This window comes from Saccopteryx bilineata, chromosome 3, assembly GCF_036850765.1.
Source record: "Saccopteryx bilineata isolate mSacBil1 chromosome 3, mSacBil1_pri_phased_curated, whole genome shotgun sequence".
NCBI classification, from domain to species: Eukaryota; Metazoa; Chordata; class Mammalia; order Chiroptera; family Emballonuridae; genus Saccopteryx; species Saccopteryx bilineata.
In genome coordinates this window covers 260,340,456-260,360,649 of record NC_089492.1, presented here as the reverse complement: position 1 = coordinate 260,360,649, position 20,194 = coordinate 260,340,456, and the positions used below count along the sequence as shown (strand labels likewise).

Genomic DNA, 20,194 nt, shown 5'->3' with positions numbered 1-20,194 from the left:
ATAGCTCCAGCATGGAATGCCGAGCCTGGAAGGCCAATGAATGACTGAACAGACTAAAATGATGGAGTCTCAGCAGCACACGTCTTGTACATATAACACTGCTTTTATACTTTCCACCTCTTTCTATTATTTGTTTATCAGCTTTTCTTTGGAGTCCAGCTCTACATATATTATTCATTTTTTTAAAGTTGGCCCTGAACCCCAATTCAAGGACCCATGGACATTCAGAGAGTTCTCAAGATTCCTGAGACTAACTTCTGTATGATTCTCCCTGGGTTTGCTCCCCCAGTCTGAGGGGTATTCTCAGTTCACCTCTACTGCACATATGGATGTAAGGCTCCACCCTTCTCCAGTTTTCACAGAGATTTCAGCCACACCTGCCACTTTGTAACACTTAGTAAGGAGAGGAATCACTCTCTCACACACACAAGGCTTTCATCAACGGGCTGGATATATGGCCCAAGCACAGAGTCCCAAACTTTGCCCTCCCCAAAGGGCATCCCTCTTGAGAGTGTGTTTCAGTCACCCCCCACCACCAACCGCTGCCTCCAAGCCTCCTCAGGTTTCAGAAAACATTCTCTTCTCCATCTTATTATACCAGTATACCTATACTTACACACACGAAAACTTTGGACAGTTCTGAGCATTTCCGACCATATTCAATGAGCTGTTATTGACCGTTTCTTTTTAGCAAGTTCAAAAATGTCTCCAGCAAAAAACAGAACAAAACAAAAACCTCATAGACACTGATAACAGTATAGACACTGATAACAGTATGGTGATTATAAGAGGGAAAGAGGGTGGGGGAGGTAGAAGAGGGTAAAGAAAGGATAAATGGTGATGGAAGGAGAAGGAGACTTGGCTTGGGGGAGGTGAATTCACAATACAGTGGACAGATGTAGTATTATAGAATTATACGCCTGAAACCTATATAACTTTATTAACCAATGTCACCCCTATAAATGCTATTAAAAATGTTTTTAAGTAATTTACCAAAAATGAATTTATGTGCATCTAGAAACTGAGAGATACTCTTCAGCTACTTTTAATTATGGTCTTCACATTTCTGATATATGCGATGAATTTTTTAAAAGTCAGCAATCATTCTCTTCTACTTTTATTCTTCCTGGTGCCTTTGTTTTGGAGTAAATTGTTACTAAGTAAATTGGGAGGTCACGCGAAGCAAAGCACTGCTCCTATAAGTCAGACACCCTTCCAGTTTTAAGCACAATGTCTGAACTGAGTCAACACCACAGCTGAGCATGAGGGTGTTGCCATGACATCTTGAACTTGTTCTTTGAACGAGCTTTTTAACAGCACACTGGTTGTGAGGAGCCCAGATTCCCCACACTGATGGAAGAAATGCATGCCACCAGGGCTGACCTCTCTTCTTTTTCATCATTGGGTCACTTCCAACTGTAGCATGAGAGTCGCCAAGTTGGAAGGCTCTGAGTGTGTCTCCTGTCACAACAAGTTCTCATGTTTCCTTCTTAGCATTTTCTATAGCATTAAATGTTGGAACCTAAGCACTATTAATACAAGCATCATAGTCCCCTGCTAAAATTCATCAAAAAACCAGACAGTTCTCAATTAATTTCAACAAGAGAACTTTATAGTCATAATTTTGATCAGTAAGCCCCTGGCTTTCCAGAAACCCTGGGGGTTCTGTTCTCTTACAGAAATGCAGTGATTCTTTCAAGCATCATGCTAAAAACATCATTTGGGGTACATTTCAAATTCTCATACCTTTTAAACTATACTCAAAAAATGTCATTTAAACTTCTCTTGATACATATGGGTCATTGTGAGTGAGCATCAGTTACTATGGGTCCTGAAGATCTATCAAAATACACAAAATGTCATTGACTTGCTTACATTAAATACTGTACAGCCCTGGCCGGTTAGCTCAGTGGTAGAGCATCGGCCCGGCATGTGGAAGTCCCGGGTTCGATTCCTTGTCACAGCACATAGGAGAAGTGCCCATCTGCTTCTCCACCCTTCTCCCTCTCCTTCCTCTCTATCTCTCTCTTCCCCTCCCGCAGCCAAAGCTCCATTGGAGCAAAGTTGGGCCGGGCGCTGAGGCCCCATGGGCTCCATGGCCTCCATATCAGGTGCTATGACTCAGGCCAAAACGGAGCAACGCCCCAGATGGGCAGAGCATTGCCCCCTGGTGGGCATGCCAGGTGGATGCCGGTCCAGCACATGTGGGAGTCTGTCTGACTGCCTCCCCGCTTCTAACTTTGGAAAAATACAAAAAAAAAAAAAAAATTACATTAAATAGTCTAAAAATTCTATACTTTGAAGTCCTGTGCCTTTTAAATTTATTTAAAGTTTTTTTAGTGTTTCTATTTCTTACATTACTAGTAAATCTTATTGACACATGACCAAAAAAACTTTAACATGTTATTAATCTCTTAGTTACTATGTTATCGAACTCTTCCAATTTGCTACATGTGTTTAGCAAACTGATAACAAAGCCTCTTAAAATTTTACATAAATAAAGAGCCTGAAAGAAAGTATGAAATTTTCTGCAATGAACAAAATGTAAGAACTGTGGCTCCTGAACATACGGCATCTTTCTTGGCTTATGGCTTCGGTCCCAAATGGGTAAGTGAAATTATGTTAATGTGAGGTCCAGATTGTTGTGGTATAACCTATACCCATTAGCTACAAAGCACATGTTACTTTTTGGCCGGTCTCATTTTCTTCTCAAGATATTTCAGTGGTTTTAGAAAGGCTATGATGAGTACACCCACTTTATAGATGAAGAACAACATTGGACAAGGGCTTTGGCCAGTCTGGCTGGGAACATCAGTGCTGCCTATTCCAGAAGCTGGTGTTTCCTGCCCTGCCTGCCCAGTATATTTGAAGATCTGTAAATATGATTTGATTCCATTGGAAATGCAAAGAACAGCATGTCAAGTCCTCTTTGATGGGCAGCATGGACAACAGAAAAAAACTTGAAAGATATCAGAGAACTCACAGAGTGGGGAGTGAGTAGCAAGTTAAAAAGTATCAGGACTTCAAACTAAGTGCATCTTCTTGTCTGTAACTTTCACACACTAAATGCCCCAATGGCTCACTTGGCAAGGACTCAAAGCCAGCACACAATTCTCCACTGCCACTGAAACACAATGGGCAGAGACAGTTCTACAACAGGGCCAGCTGAGCACATCTGGACCCACTCCACCACATACACCTTACAAGTTGGCCCTTAGAGCACTGAGGTATTGAGAGAGAAAAAAAATCTTAGCCTAAAGGGGCCAGACTCCCTCACCATATTAATAAATCTGCCCAGCAGCCTTAAGTTGAGGCAGTAAGGGGAGTGATAAAGGGGCCCATGTGACAATTCTGTATCCGGTGAGTGCCTTAGCAAAGCAGAGTGGGAAAAAAGGAGAGAGGGGGGGCTAAATTTCACACACACCTTCCCCTCCTGCCTGCAGACATCTCAGGGGGCCAGCTGTTCTCCTACCTTGGAAAAAAAAAATCCACAAAATCTTAATTCAAGAATGTACAAGGCCTCCAGCCTCTGCAAGTTATCACAGCTTTAAAGAGCGTGTGTCGCTCATCTTGGCCAGCTTCTGAGGCCCGCTCTGAGGCCCGCTCTGGGGCCCGCAGCACAACCCACCCCCAGAGCAACAGAAGAAATCCCAGTGGGACAGAAGCTCTTCCGCTCAGTGAGAAGCACAGAGAACAGCTGGGACCTAACACAAGTGAGCCTGGGCAGTCACCCTGGATTCAGACTGCATGATCCCTGCTCGTGAGGAACCTAGGGGTCCTGCAGGAGTGATTCCAACCTTCTCCCTACAGGGGGCAAATGATCACATGTAAGTTCAGACAAGCAATGACTGGTGAAAGGGATGTGGGAAGGTCTTCAGATCAGCACCAACCCAAAGCAATTCCATCCTGTCCCCAATGGACATGAGCTTTGCCTCCGTTCACATAAGTTGTTCAAATGATTCTTTCTCCTCTCCACACTCTCCCTGCCCCCAGATAAACATAATTACATAAAGACATCTTAAACGTGGGGACCCAACTTCCTCAGTCCGGGGGAGGACAGGGCGATGATGAGGAGCTGCTCAGGCATATGGTCTGATATTACTTGGGGTTACATAATCGCACAAGCAAGGGCTGGAGAACGTGGAGATCAGTTCCGCTCACACCTCTTTCTCCCTCTCCCTCCCCCAACATCCAGAAAGCAATCCAGTTTTTAACATAACTCAAGCACATGATGTGTCTGGGTGGCACCTGACAGCTGCCAGAAACTTGAGGGTGTGCAGCAGAAAGAGGACCAACGTGCCGCTCAGCCAGGGACCAGACCCCACGGACCCTCCCGCTGCAATCACTGCCCTCCCGGTTCAAGGGTGGGTCAGCCAAGCCACAGAAGTCCACCGGACCTGCAACGTAAGCCGAAGCAGTCCGGTCTAATGAAACCAACCAACGCCTGGCCTCCGAGTCCTCCAACACCACTCCTGTCCTGCAGGCAGTCCGCCACGCTCAGAAGTCCTCAGGCAGTCCGCACCATCGCCACACGGGCCAGTCGGCACCAGCTGTGTTTCTAATTTTAAAAGCTGGTGAAATATGGGGCACAGCTTGGAGAGGGGGCACCCACTTGGCTAGCGGCAAGGCAAGAATCCTCAACAGAATAGGAGTTTGGGTTTTGTTTGGTGTTGTTTAGAGGGGAGGGAGGTTATGGTTTTGCTTTAGAAACATTGGGGGGAGGGGCTAGGATTAAGGGGAGAAGGTAAGATCCTCCTTCTACCTGGGAACCAGCATCCTCCCAATCTCACTCTCCACCAAACCGGCCCAGAGACCGTGAGTGGGCCTGACCAATCCCGGAGCAGCAGCCAGGGCAGCGGAAGAAAATGCAGGTGCTCCTGGAGCAAGGCATTTATTTGCGCAACAGCTGGGGCTCACGGGAGTCCGTTCGCCAGTGCGCGGGTGCCCAGCCGGGCTGCCAGCGAGCCAGCGAGGAGCGCGCGCGCGCACGGGGTTACAGCTGCCGCCGCCGCCGCCGGTGATTGACGCGCGAGGTCACTTGAGGCTCGTGCCGCTCCCCCAGCACCAGGCCGAGCAGCCCGCTCGGCCCACCGAGGGCACCGCACGCCACGCGGCTGTCCACCAACCGGCCCCTGCGCCTCGGCACCCAGACACCGTGCCCAAGACAGGCAACCACAAAATGGAATCGCAGCTCGCTAGTTCATTTCTCGGGGGCGGCCGCAGGCAGAATCACAACAAATACAATCAAGAGCAAGGAATCCATCCGCCGAATAAAAATCCAGAGTCCCCTACCTTGGGCCTTGGGATGGCAAACTGGTCCTGTGTTCTCTGACCCACGGATCCAGCCCCTTCTTCATGAATTATTCCGGTCAATCAGGATTTGTGCAGTTTTTTCATGAACACCTGTTTCAAGTAAGGGGTAAAGACCTTATTGAAAGAATTGTCCTTAAAGCAGAACCTGTGCACACATCTGTCCACCCAGGCAGGCATGCGTGTTTGTATACACACATATGCACACGGAATATGCATGTACATTGAAGCACCAAACTAGGCAGTTGGATAATGGGAGATTCAGCTGGTTGTGAGCATGCTCGCGCCGGGAACAGATCCACCCTCTGTTATTCCTCTGAATAAATATAAATCACGATCAGAAAGCCAAACAGTAGCATCCCTCTCGAATTCCTGCTGCTGAAAAACATGGAATAAATTCAGTCCGCAGACACAGAATCTAATCAGCAGCTGTTTTCTGAATCCGGAGCCAACCCATGCCTCGCTTGCCTTTTCCACTATGAGTACAGACCTTTTTTGAAAAGGGTTTTAACCTTTTAAAGATACAGTACACCAATTATCACTTCTGAATAGCTATCATTCCCAGCTCAGGAAGTCAGTCTCATGCCTAAAGCCACAGAGCAGGCTTGCACACAGTGATAATGATTTCATTAACTGGTGCCTTTAAAAATTGTTTTCATATACATATAAATATACATATGGAGAGAGAGAATGCAAATGCAAGACAAAACTAGACATACATTTATTGAAGTGATGAGCTCCTCAGTGACTAATCAGCATGTTATGTAAACATTATGATCCTTCACTTCTGAACACACATGTTCACAGGATCAAACAATGCAGGGGACTCTTGTCAGCATGGGTGCCACCCCTCATGAACCCCTAACTGCTGATAAAGGACCAGGAAGCTTGCCAAGGCCGCTGAAGGAAGTGGGGATGTCTGCCACCTCAGAATTAAACTATAGGGCATTCACCATGTCTTTACTTGAAGCCTCAGGTGCCATGTTCTCTAACCAAAGAATCCTTGCGGCATTACTTCTAAAACTATAATGTAATTGCTCTGGCTGAGTAGCTCAATTGATTAGAGCATTGTCCCAATACGCCAAGGTTGTGGGTTCAATCCCAGTCAGGGCACATACAAGAATCAATCAATGAATGCATAAATAAGTGAAAAAACAAATTGATGCTTCTCTCTCTCTCTCTCAAATCAATAAATAAAATATATTAAATTAATCTATAATGTAATCTGGGACCAGATATTGTTCCAAGATGCATTTTTTTTAAAATCCAGAATCTAGATTCAAAACTACCACTTGAACCTTTAGAGACTCTAAGATACAGACCTAGGCCCATCTTTAAGATTTTGTTAACAAGATGGTTAGATGGTTTTTATTTTTTTTTCACTTTATTTATTTACTTATTATTTATTTTAGGGCTAGCTTGAGCATGGGATAGAAAATGGGGTGGGGTAAGGGATAAACAACCCTTCAACCCAAATGGGTTCTTTTTAAATTATTTGTCAAATATTTCAGCCACCCAGGTGATGTGGACTCCAGCTCTGTTTTGGCTTGTAAAGAGCAGTGAGATGAAACCAGAACTCCTCACCTCACTTGTGTTTGGAAGGAATGGAAATGCCGTTTACAGTTTATCATCCTGGTGATTACTGTAACCTTCATTCAGAACCGCACTGGATGCTTCCCACCGCCACCACCACCAGCTTATCTGAAAAACAGCCCTGGAGTTCCTACAGCCACTCCCCAGAGCATGTCCCCCTAGCCCTAGCCAGAGCCCAATGCACTGTCACCATCCCACCTTGTGCAGGTGCTGCCTGTACCACCCCCTCAGAGACAAACACTCTCTCTTCCTCCCTTGTTCCCTCTCTCCCTCCCTCCCTCCTCCCCTCCTTTCTCTCCCCCTTTCCGTGCTCTTTAGCGGAAAATTATCATATTTCATGTGTCATCGCTCTAGCTAGCTGGGCCTGTCACTGATTGGCTGGGCACTGGCAGCCGGAAATGTCACCAGCCATACAGCTTGGAACTGTCTCTCCCTTGGCCACCACAGACTTGAGCCCAGGAGGCTCTGTGACAGGCACAGACCTACCACAGGCAGCCTGTCACTCCTCATCCTGCTTCTCTCCACCCAGCTCTGGGGGAGGGGACTGCTAAGGGACCTGGAGGAAGTGTCCACCGGTGCCCGTGCTGAGAGCTAGAGCTGCCTCCAACCACAGGCAGAGAGGGAGCCACTGAAAGTTCTCTTCTTTCCAGCATCTCAGGGAAGAAATTAAAGCTGTATCCATTCAGTTTTAAAGATACGGAAAAAGTGTTCTTGACAAAAAACAGTGTCTCCTCACTTAAAAAATTTATCAGTAAGGCTGAGTGAAAACAATATTTTTTACTCTTGGGAGTTTTCTGCTGCTGTTGTTTATTTCATATCTAACATCAAAGGCACTGAGGTATCCTAATCATAATATCCTAAGGGTGCAGGCAATCCAGAAGGTAATTTGAAGGTAATTCAGTCCATCCTCTGCCCTTAACAGAACACCTCTTAATCCTTCGGAAAACTCACCAGAGAAGGAGGCTTCTAAACCGGGTTTTGCAATGCCACACAGGTTTCTGAGAGCTAAATGGTATTGGTAGTGACCAACCTGAATCACTTTGGCTATAATTTAAGCTTAGTCCCTCCTGAAGGTTAATGTAAGTCTCACATCATTCTGTTCTCCTGATTAAATTAAGCCCTAGTTTCTGGACCTTTTTGTGAAAGATGTTTTTCAAACCTTTCATTATGGTACTTTTTTCTTTAGACTTGAGAGACAAGCCTTCCCAGAGTCAGATGAGGCTGCAAGGTCATTTGGTCCAGCCACCCATTTGATGTTTTCATCTCTGCTATTTCCATACTGGGGCTTTGGCTTTCGGGGATGGTAAATTGGTCCCATATATTTACTCCTTCCTGATGCTCCAAAGAAACAAAAATTATATGGCCAAACATCAGAGGCAGTGCTGGGTACCATCATGTAAAGCCATCAGAAGCCAACAGTTTGAAAACTATACGGAACACACAGAGTGGATGGGACGTGGGAAAGGAAACTGATTAGTGCTGATAAGCTCACAATTCTGCACAGACAGCCCCCGCCCCAGAGAAGCAAGTGCACAGGCTTCCGGAAAGAGATCCTGTAAAAGTCCAAACTCAGAGGTCCATAGATTGTATGAGGGTCAAGGGCATCAATTCAGGAGCAAATTAAAGGACATCGGGAACTAGGCTGGTTCTCTCCACACAGAATGGCAGTTATTTCGCAGTGTCTTCAGAAAGGGGGGAGCTTGTCCCTAATACGGGTCAAAGTCAAAGGCTGTCAAAGGATGAATAGGGGCACGTAATCAGATAAGACACAAGATAGAACCAAGAGATACAGAAGATCCAATATTAGCTTAAGTTTACCAGGAGTTCTAGAAGAAGAGAGCATCGTTAATGGAGAGAAAAGCAATAACCAAGGAAGAACTAGAAGAGCATTTCTTGAGCTGAAGAAAGACTTAGGCCTTACATCACAGGGGTCTACTGAGTGCTGGGCAGTATGGTTACTGAAGAGTACACAATTCTAGATGTAACCTGATGCCCCAAGAACAGAAATACAACTGCAAGCTTTGTTACCAGCGGAGAAAAACCAGGCTACTTAAAAGAAAGATAATTAGACATATCAGCAACACTAGGCTAAAAGACAGTGGCATTATTTTTATAGAATTCTAAGGAATATTATTGTAATTTAAGAATTCTACCAGCTGCCAAACTGTAATTTCTCTCATATGTGATAACAAAAAAAGGCATGTTCAAAGATACAGAAATTATATCACCCAAATACTCTGTATCCTAGTCTGATGCTCTATCCACTGCGCCACCACCTGGTCCACCCAAATACTCTGTTTTAAAAAAATGATTAAAGTTCTATCCTAGCCAAGGAAAAAAAGTAAGCCATAATAGGGAATTCAAGAAAGAACACATGCTCTATAAGAAAATGTAATAAAGACTAAAGTCAAAAATTAATAACATGGTTGTAAAGTTTAATTTAATTGTTAGAAAGGGGTTTTAAAAGATAACTTCTACATGATTTCAACAGGAAATTTGGGAGATCTCAATGGATGATATAAAAATCAACTAGAATAAAAAAATAAGGCGAGAGGATCATTATGGAAGACAATTACAATTCTATCTATCTCATCTCTTTCCAAGACCACATTAAAATGGTAAATAGGATTGTTTAAAGTTGAAACACTCAATGAAAAAACAGTAGGAGAGCCATCAGCCAAAAAAGAATTGAAGAACAAAACTAGAGGGGAACCGAATTTATCAACTATAAATATATACCTTTATGCCACAGTAAATAAAACAATATAACATAATTGCAGAAACCTACAAAATGGGTTGATGGAACCAAATGAAGTCAAGACACAGACTCAGTGTTTGCTGTATGATAAGTGATCAAAACTGAATTTTATGATTCTTTTTTTTTTAATTTTTATTCATTTTTAGAGAGGAAAGGGAGAGACAGAGAGAGGGGGGGGAGAGAGGGGAGAGACAGAGAGAGAGAAGGAGGGAGGAGCTGGAAGCATCAACTCCCATATGTGCCTTGACCAGGCAAGCCCAGGGTTTCGAACCGGCGACCTCAGCATTTCCAGGTCGACGCTTTATCAGAGACATTGATAAGAGTGTGGTGGTTACGGGGGGGAGGGGGGAATGGGAGAGGGATAGGGGGTGGGGAGGGGCACAAAGAAAACAAGATAGAAGGTGACAGAGGACAATCTGACTTTGGGTGGTGGGTATGCAACATAATTGAATGACAAGATAACCTGGACTTGTTATCTTTGAATATATGTATCCTGATTTATTGATGTCACCCCATTAAAAAAATAAAATTATTAAAAAAAAACAAAACTGAATTTTAAATCAATGGGGGAAAAAAGGGATTATTCAATAAATAGTGTCACACTATGGCCATTTGAAAAAAATAAGTATTACTTCTAACTCAAACCTTATACAAAATATATTCTATTTTTATACATACAAAAAACACCACATGGTAAAATTGATCAATAAATCATGAAATTTATAGTTTCTTTTTAATAGTGGAAAGAAAAAATTGGTTATGTATGTTAAACACCATTGTGGTAGGCTGAATAATGGCCCCCCAAAGTTAGCCACTTCCGAATCTCCAGGAACTATGCCTACTATCTTCCATGGCAAAAGGTGTTATTCATTTAAGGGTCTTGAGATAGACAGGTTATCTTGAATTACCCAGGACGGCCCTAAATGTAATCACAAGTATCCTTACAAGGGAAGGCAGAGTGCAGAAGTGGAGATGGCAATGCTAGACAGAGGTCAAGACTAGTTACTGTAATGTGGCCACAAGCCATGGAAACCTGGAAGCCACCAGATGCTGGAAGAGGCAAGCAACAGATTCTCCCCTAAAGCCTCTGAATGGAGCCCACCCTGCTGACACCTTGATCTCAGCCCAGCGAAACTTATATCAGATTACTAGGTCTCCAGAATTCTAAGCAAATAAATATCTTGGGGTCATTTGTTACAGTAGCCATAGGAAAGTAATACAGCAACCACAATGAGAAACATAGTACTTCCTAGGGATTATTGTTACCAGCAACAATAGTTATTATGTTCCTGGCACTGCTAAATTATTTACATGTCTACTCTCATTTGCATGCAAATAGGAAGTAGAGAGTTGCAATTATTATGGCTCCACCACTTAGTAGCATATATCATTAGGCAAGTTATTTAACCTTCTAATTCTGCTTTGTCTCATCTGTAAAGTAGAAGTAAGAATGGTACTTACTTGATGAGGATGTTGAGGATAAAATGAGAGCATCTATATAAAGTGCTTAGAACAGTACCTGCACTAAGGGTTCCATAACTGATAATTAATAATGAGACTGGCCCTGGCCGGTTGGCTCGGTGGTAGAGCGTCGGCCTGGCATGCGGAAGTCCCGGGTTCGATTTCCGGCCAGGGCACACAGGAGAAGTGTCCATCTGCTTCTCCACCCCTCCCCCTCTCCTTCCTCTCTGTTTCTCTCTTCCCCTCCCGCAGCCAAGGCTCCATTGGAGTAAAGATGGCCCGGGCGCTGGGGATGGCTCCATGGCCTCTGCCCCAGGTGCTAGAGTGGCTCTGGTCGCGAAAGAGCGACACCCCGGATGGGCAGAGCATCGCCCCCTGGTGGGCGTGCCGGGTGGATCCCGGTCGGGCGCATGCGGGAGTCTGTCTGACTGCCTCCCCATTTCCAGCTTCAGAAAAATACAAAATAATAATAATAATAATAATAATAATAAGACAGCCTTCCATATTTATGCTGACTGCAGTGTTTCCACAGCATTCTCTCCCTGATTCTAGTTCCCTTTGGATACACACTGAACAAGGATCTCTCCTAACCACCTGGCTGTCCTTCAAACACCTGAAGACAATGATCATGTTGTGAAGTGTCTTAGCTTCTCCAAAGTAAAAATAAATAATGCCTTCAATTATTGCTTTTGAAAATTCATCTGGAGTCTCATCTCTATTAAGGTCGCCTCCCCTGAACATATTCTTGTACTCCTTACAGGGTGATCTCTGACTCATCACCCTCCTTGTTCTAGAACAGAGCCGACAAACTATAGCCTCAATGCAGCTATTTTTTCAATTATAGTTTACTTTCAGTACTATTTTGTATTGGTTTCAGGGGTACAGCATAGTGGTTAGACAATCACATACTTTACAACGTGTTCCCTCCAGTATTTCCAGTACCCATCTGACAACACACGTAGTTACTGCAATATCATTGACTATATACTTTCCATCCCCACGCCTATTTTGTAACTACCAATTTACAAAGGGATTCCTTCCCCTCCTTCACCCAGTCCCCCAATCCTCCTCCTCACTGGCAACCACCAGTCTTCTCGCTGTGTCTGTGAGTCTGTTTCAATTTTTGTTTACTCATTTATTAATAAGTAATGGCTGGCTTATTTCACTTGCCAGAATACCTTCTAGGTCTGTTGCGAATGGTAAGATTTCATCCCTTTTCATGGCCAAATTATATTCTATTCTATAGATGTACCATAGCTGGTCTACTGATGGGCACTTGGGTTGCTTTCATTATCTTGACTATTATCAATAACTCAGCAATGGAAACAGAAGTGCACATATTCTTCTGAATTAGTGTTTTGGGTTTCTTTGGATATATATCCCAAAGTAGAATTGCTGGGTCATAAGGAAGTTACACTTTAAATTTTTTGAGGCCCCTCCATACTGTTTTCCACAGTGGTTAGTACAGCCTTTTTTTTTTGCAGTCCATAAGCAAGCAATGGTTTTTACATTTTTAAAGAATTGTAAAACACAAAAAACAGAAAAGAATTTTCAACAGAGACCATATATGACCTGAGAAGTCTAAAATATTTACTATTTAGCCCTTTTCACTAAAAGTTTGCCAATTAACTTTCAAGAAGATACTATATTTCTATAAATGTAATATTAATACTTCCCAAGACTTTTTGTAAATAAATTGCACTATTATATCATAATAAGTGTACTATAACACTGCTAACTGTTTGGTCATTATCCATTCTCCCCTCCCCTTCTTATGTAGTAATAAAATTCATTTTTGTTTGACCGTTTTGTTCTTTTAGTATGGAATGTATTGGGGGTGACATTGGTTCACAAAACCATAGAGGTTTCATGTTACAAATGAGGCAAACATCCTCCACACACTGCATCCTGCACCCAACACCCCAGGCAAAGACTCCTTCCATCCCGTTTCCACCTCTTTGCTCACCTCCACCTACTCCCCCACTCCCCTTTCCCTCTGGCAAATGCCACACTATTGTCTGTGTCTACGTGATATCATATATATATATATATATATATATGTATATATATATATACACACACACATACATATACACACACACATATATATATATATATATATATATACGCTTTTTCCTACTCCCTTCACCTTCTTTCATCCAGCCCCTGACCTCCCCCCTCCCCTCTAACAGTTGTCAGTCTGTTTAATGTATCCATGCCTCTGTTTCTATTTTGGCCATCAGTTAATTTTGTTCATTAGATTCCACATACAAGTGAGATCATATGGTATTATGGTACTTGTCTTTCTCTAACTGGCTTATGTCACTAAGCATAATAATCTCCAGATCCATCCATGCTGTCATAAAAGGTAAGATTTTCATATTTTATATAGCAATGTAATATTCCATTGTGTAAATGTACCACAACTTTTTTATCCATTTATCTACTGACGGGCACTTTGGCTGTTTCCAAATCTTGGCTATTGTAAATAATGGTGCAATAACATAGGGGTGCATATATTTTTTCAAGTTAGTGTTTCGGGGTTCTTCAGATATATTCCCAGAAGTGGGAATATTGGGTCATAAAGCAATTCCACTTAGTTTTATGAGGAAACTCCATACTGTTTTCCACAGTGGCTGCATCAGCCTGCATTCTGACCAACAGTGCATGAGGATTCCCTTTCTCCACATCGTCGCCAGCACTTGTTGAGTTATTGATGATAGGCATTCTGACAGGTGCGAGGTGAGATCTCACTGTGGTTTTAATTTGTGTCTCTCTGATGACATTGAGTATTTTTTCATATGCCTACTGGCCATCCATATATTCTTTGAAGAAGTGTCTATTCAGGTCATTTGCTCATTTTTTAATTGGGTTGTCTTCTTAGCATTGAGTAGTATAAGTATTTTTAATTGAATTTATTGGGGTGACACTGGTTAACATAATTATACAGGTTTCAGGTGCCCAATTCCTCAACACATCTCTGTGCACCACATTGTGTGTTCACCCCCAGCCCCAAGTCAAGTCTTTGTTCATCATCACTTATCCCCCATAACCTCCACAGGTCGGCCTCCACAGTCACCACACTATTGTCTATGTCCATTTTTTCTTTTTCTTTTTGTCCTTTTTTGCTCAATCCTTCCACTCTACTCACCCAACCCCCCCCCCACAACTCTCAGCCTGCTCTGTAACTATGAGTGTGCCTCTATTTTGCTTGTTAGTTCATTTTGTTCATTAGATTCCACATATCAGTTAAATTATATGGTACTTGTCTTTCTCTGAATGGCTTATTTCACTTAGCATAATAATCTCCATGTCTATCCATGCTGTCACAAAAGGTAAGATTTCCTTATTTTTTTATGGTCATGTAGTATTCCATTGTGTAAATGAACCACTGCTTTTTTATCCACTCATCTACTGATGGGCATTTGGACTGCTTCTATATCGTGGCGATTGTAAATAACACTGCAATAAACATAGGGGTGCATATATCCTTTTAGTGTTTCAGAGTTCTTAGGATATAGTCCCAGAAGTGGGATCACTGGATTAAAAGGCAGTTTCATTTTTAATTTTCTGAGATAACTTCATACTGCTTTTCACAGTGGCTGCACCAGTCTGCATTCCCACCAGCAGTACATGAGGGTTCCCTTTTCTACCCTAGCATTTTTTTTCATTTCCATTTGCAAGGAATATTTTTTTTTCCATCCTTTCACCTTTGGTCTATGTATATCTTTTGTTCTGAGGTAGGTCTCTTGTAGACAGCATATATATAGGACATGTTTTCTTGCCTCTATACCTTTTTTTTTTTTTTTTTTTTTTTTGAGAGAGAGAGAGACAGAGAGAGGGTCAGACAGGAAGGGAGAGAGATGAGAAGCATCAATTCTTTGTTGCAGCTTCTTAGTTGTTCATTGATTGCTTTTTTATATGTGCCTTGTCCAGGGGACTATAGCAGAGTGAGTGACCCCTTGCACAAGCCAGTGACCTTTAGGATCAAGCCGGTGAGCCCGCACTTAAGCCAGTGACCTTGAGGTTTTGAACCTGGGTCCTCCATGTCCCAGTCCAACACTCGATCCACTACACTACCACCTGGTGACACGACTTTGAATTTTTTTAAAATTTATTTCTATTTCTTTTGACTGAAGCACTTTATCTGTTTACATTTAAGGTTATTACTGATAGGTACTTATTTATTGCTATTTCATTCTTAATATCTGTGTTCCCATCTATATATATTTCTTTTCTTTTATTCTCCTTCTTAGAGCAGCCCCTTTAACATTTATTGTAATACTGGTTGATTATAATGAATTCCTTTCCTTTAGTTTTTTGTTTGTTTTTCTTTTTCTTTTTTTTAATTTTTATTTATTGATATATAGTTTTAGTCTTGGAAGCTCTTTATTTCACCTTACATTTTAAATGATAGCTTTGCTAGGTAAAGTTGTCTTGGTTATTAGACCCTTGATTTTCACCACTTTGAATATCTCATGCCAACCTCTCTGGCCTGAAGTATTTCTGTTGAGAAATCAGCTGACAATCTAATAGAAGTTCTTTTATAAGTAACTAACTTTCTCCCTCTTGTTGCTTTTAAGATTTTCTCTTTGTCTTTAACTGTCGCATTTTATTTATTTTTATTTTTTTTCATTCATTTTTAGAAAGGAGAGAGAGAGGGAGAGAGAGAGAGGAGAGAGAGAGGAGAGAGAGAGGATAGAGAGAGAGAGAAGGGGGGAGGAGCAGGAAGCATCAACTCCCATATGTGCCTTGACCAGGCAAGCCCAGGGTTTCGAACCGGCAATCTCAGCATTTCCAGGTTGACGCTTTATCCACTGCGCCACCACAGGTCAGGCCTAACCGTCGCATTTTAATTATGCTGTGTCTTGGTGTGAGCCTCTTTGGCTTTGTCTTGATTGGAACTCTGTGCTTCCTAAACTTGTGTAACTTTTTTTTTCACTAGGTCAGGGAAGTTTTCATCTATTATTTCTTCAAACAGGTCTTCTATCCCTTGCTCGTTCTTTTCTCCTTCTAGTGCTCTTATGATGCAGAGGTTGTTATGCTTGATGTTGTCCCAGAGGTCCCTTAGACCTTCTTCATTTTTCCTCTTTTCTCTTCGATGCTCTGCTTGGGTGCTTACTGTTATTTTGTTCTCTAAATTGCTGATTCAATCCTCTGCTTCATCTAACTTCCTGCTGTTTCATAGTGTATATTTCATTTCAGATATTGTACTCTTCTTTTCTGACTTTTTTTTTATGGTTTCTATGTCCTTTTTAATGCTTACCAGCTCTTTAAGTTCTCACTGAGATCATCCATTCTTCCTCTAATATCCTTGAGCAGCTTTATAACCATTGTTTTAAGTTCTGTGTCTGGCATTTTCAAATTGTTTTCATTTTCACTTAATTCTTTTTCTGGGAATTTATCTTGTTTTTTTCATTTGTAGTTATTTCTTTGTCTCTCCATTTTGTTTCTGTGTATTAGGTAGATCTGCTATTACTCCCAAATTTGTTTGGATGGCTTTATGATGTAGGTGTCTTGCTGGGCCAGTGCACAACCTTCCAGATCACCTAAGCTCGGAGCTCCAGGAAAGTTTCTCATGATTTATGTGAACCCTCTGGCTGTAGTTGAGTCTTGAATGCTGTTGGCCCTTTCCTGAGTGCAGTTAACCCTTCAGGCTGGCTGACTAGAAGAATAAGCCTTGATCACCATGTACGAGTTGCTGTGCAGTGGCTGCTTCTAGGGGCGGAGTTGTTCCCAGCAGAGTCTGGTGCCTGCCGGAATCCCCATTGGGTATGCCATTTGTGTGGCTAGTTGGGTCAAGCTCTGGTGTGGTCTGAAGCCCACCACTGGTTGTGTTAGTTTTGTGGCCACATGGGCGGGGTTCAGGTACATGTCAATGTCAGACATGCGTGTAACCGGCCTTGGGCTACCTATTTGGAGCTACCAGGCTATTCACTACTTGTGGCTGCATCTATTGAGCCTGGGTGTACATGGGAGGGGCCAATCTGTGTCAGCTTCCTCCAGGTTAGAGATGGGGACGGATCTATAAAAGGTCTGAGGTTCCCTGAAGTATGCCCCTACCTGTCAGCTACTTCGCCTCCCTGTGAGGTTGCCTGTTCTTCCTCCAGAGCCTTCCAAAGGAAGACTGTAGAGTGGACCCAGCCTGGCCAACCCACAGACCCTTCCACAGGTCATGAGCTCAGTAGGGAAGTATGACTGGGGTCATGAGGATGGCACTAGTGGGTCCCCTACTTGGGCACTCAATAAGGGAAAAGTGGCCCCTACTCCAGAGCCAAACCACTCAAGTCTCTGCCAGTCTCCGACTCTAGCTCCCCCAGGAGGAGTGAGCTGCAGGGTCATGTGGGGTGCAGCCAGCTGTCCCCTCTGCAGGAGCAAGCTCAGCAGGGAGAGCCACTGGGGCAGGAGACAGATCAAAAGTCTTCCATTGGGAATGGCGCCGGCTGAGCCTGCAGGAGGAGGCCAAGTGCTTCGTCCCAGTACCAGACAACAGCCTCCAAGGGAGACACATCCGATTGTCTCAGTTCCTTCAGCCCTGCTGCCTGCGGAACTGAGCTCAGCAGGGCGAAGCCGCCAGGAGTTGGGAGGTCAGACTCAGTCTCCCATTGGGGCTGGTGCCAGCAAGCCCATAGGAGGAAGGTGGGCACTTCCTCCCCTTCTTGGGACTTCACAGGCTGAGCTCACAGGAGGGATAGGTGTGCCCCTCCCCACCTGTAAGCACACAACCCAGCACTCAACCATCTGATTCCTGGGCAAAAGTCCCAGCTCTGCTCAGTACTCTGATACCCCTGCGCAACTGAACCCAGCAGGGCAGAGCCACAGAATGGCAGGGCAGGCCAAGTGACTCAACAGGTGGTAGGGGTGCTGGATATATGCTCAAGGTAGGGGAAAATGGTCCCCTCTCCAAAGCTACACAGTTCAATTACTCTGTGAGTCTTTTCCAAGAGCTCCTCCAGAAACTAGCACCTCAAAGGTCTCTGCTGGGTGCGGCCAGCAGACCCCTCTGCAGAACTGTGTATGGCAGAGTGGTAATGCCAAGAGTTGGAGGGCCAGCAGTGCACTCCCCAGGCTGGTGCTGTAGCAATAGGAGTGTTCAACCCCAGGAAAGTGGTGTCTGGGTCTCTAGCAGACTCCCTTCTCTCCAGGTGGACTGACTTCCCACTGGTTTTCACCACCAGATGGTATCAGGCTCCTCTTCCTGTCTGGGTTGGGGATCCCTGTATGAGGTTGAGATCCCCATGCTCCTGGGTGGAAAGAGTTTTGCAGCTGAGATATCCTTGCTTTTCAGCCACTGCGGGTGAGTGCAGGGCCAGCCCTTTTTGCATCTCACTCTTCTCACCAGTCTCTATGTGGCTTCTTCTGTAAATCCTTGGTTATAATAATTCAGTTAGGCTAGCTTTCAGTTGGTTATTCAGGTTGATTGCTCTATAATTTAGCTGTAAATCCAGTTTGGGCTGGGAGCAGGGGAGTGTAGCTTCTACCTACTCTGCAGCCATCTGAGGCTGTTGATTGTTTTGTTTTTCACCCATCACCCCCCTCTCTCCCCTTTGGCAACCATCAGCTTGTCCTCTATATCTGTGGCTTTGTTTCTGTTTTATTTTGTTTATTCATTTGTCTTATTTTTTTTTAGATTCCACATATAAGTAAAATCAAAATGGCATTTATCTTCCTCTGTCTGACTTATTTCACTTAGCATAATGCCTTCTAGTTCCATCTATGTTGTTGTAAATGACAAGATTCCATTTTTTTATTGCTGAGTAATATTCCACAGTGTAAGTGTATGTAATATATGCATATACAGGGTGAGGCAAAGTAGGTTTACAGTTCTAAGTACTCAAACGAGTTTATTTTTATACAGTGTGTCCATAAAGTCATGGTGCACTTTTGACCGGTCACAGGAAAGCAACAAAAGACGATAGAAATGTGAAATCTGCACCAAATAAAAGGAAAACTCTCCCAGTTTCATACCTATTCAGTGTAGTTCGATGTGGGCTCACGCACAGATATTTTAGGGCTCCTTAGGTAGCTATCCCGTATAGCCTCTACAGACTCGTCACTGACTGATGGCCTACCAGAACGGGCTTTCTCCACCAAACTGCCAGTTTCCTTCAACTGCTTATCCCACCGAGTAATGTTATTCCTATGTGGCGGCGCTTCGTTATAAACGTGCGATATGATATTCACGTTGCACTTGGGTCACGGATTCGAATTTAACAAGCCACAGAACACACTGAACTTTCCTCTGTACTGTCCACATCTCGACTGGCATGGCCGTGGGCTGCTCCACTGTATACACGGTGTTACGTCATCATCTGCGCATGCGCACATGCTGCCACAACATCCTACAGAAACTGGGAGGGTTTTCCTTTTATTTGGTGCAGATTTCACACTTCTATCATCTTTTGTTGCTTTCCTGTGACCGGTCAAAAGCGCACCATGACTTTACGGACACACTGTATTATTATTATTGTATTATTTTCCATATGAACAACTGTGAACCTACTTTTGCCTAACCCTGTATATATATAAACCAGTATCACACCTCCTTTATCCATTCATCTATTGATGAATACCTAGGTTACTTTTATATCTATTGTAAATAATGTTGCAATCAACACAGAGGTACATACATCTTTTCAAGTTAGTGTTTTGTTTTCTTCTTATAAATACCCAGAAGTGCTATTGCTGGGTCATAGAGCAGGTCTATTTTTAACTTTTTTGAGGGATCTCCATATTGTTTTCCATAGTGGCTACACCAATTTACAACCCCAAGAATGCATAAGGGTTCTCTTTCCTCCACATCCTCACCAACACTTGTTATGTGATAATCTTTTTTTATTTTTTAATGACAGGTGTGAGAGGTGGTATCTTGTGGTTTTGGTTTGCATTTCCCTGATAATTAGTGGTGTTGAGCATCTTTTAGTATGTCTGTTGGCCATCTGTGCGTCCTCTTTGTAAAAATGTCTATTCAGGTCCTCTGCCCATATTTCAATTGGAATGTTTGGTTTTGGTTTTGGTTTTTTTATGTTATGTTGTGTGGTTTCTTATATATATTTTTGATATTAATCCCTT

The 20,194-nt window shown here is 43.2% G+C and overlaps 1 protein-coding gene across 1 annotated transcript in view; it reads right to left on the bottom strand.

Annotated features, from left to right (window-relative positions):
* HIVEP3 (HIVEP zinc finger 3) overlaps nucleotides 1-20,194 on the bottom strand; it is a 571,694-nt gene that overhangs the window by 349,521 nt on the left and 201,979 nt on the right. Inside the window, exon 7 of the mRNA XM_066269482.1 lies at nucleotides 5,293-5,403. The gene's annotated coding sequence lies outside the window, so the exon portion shown is untranslated. The remainder of the gene's footprint in view (nucleotides 1-5,292; nucleotides 5,404-20,194) is intronic.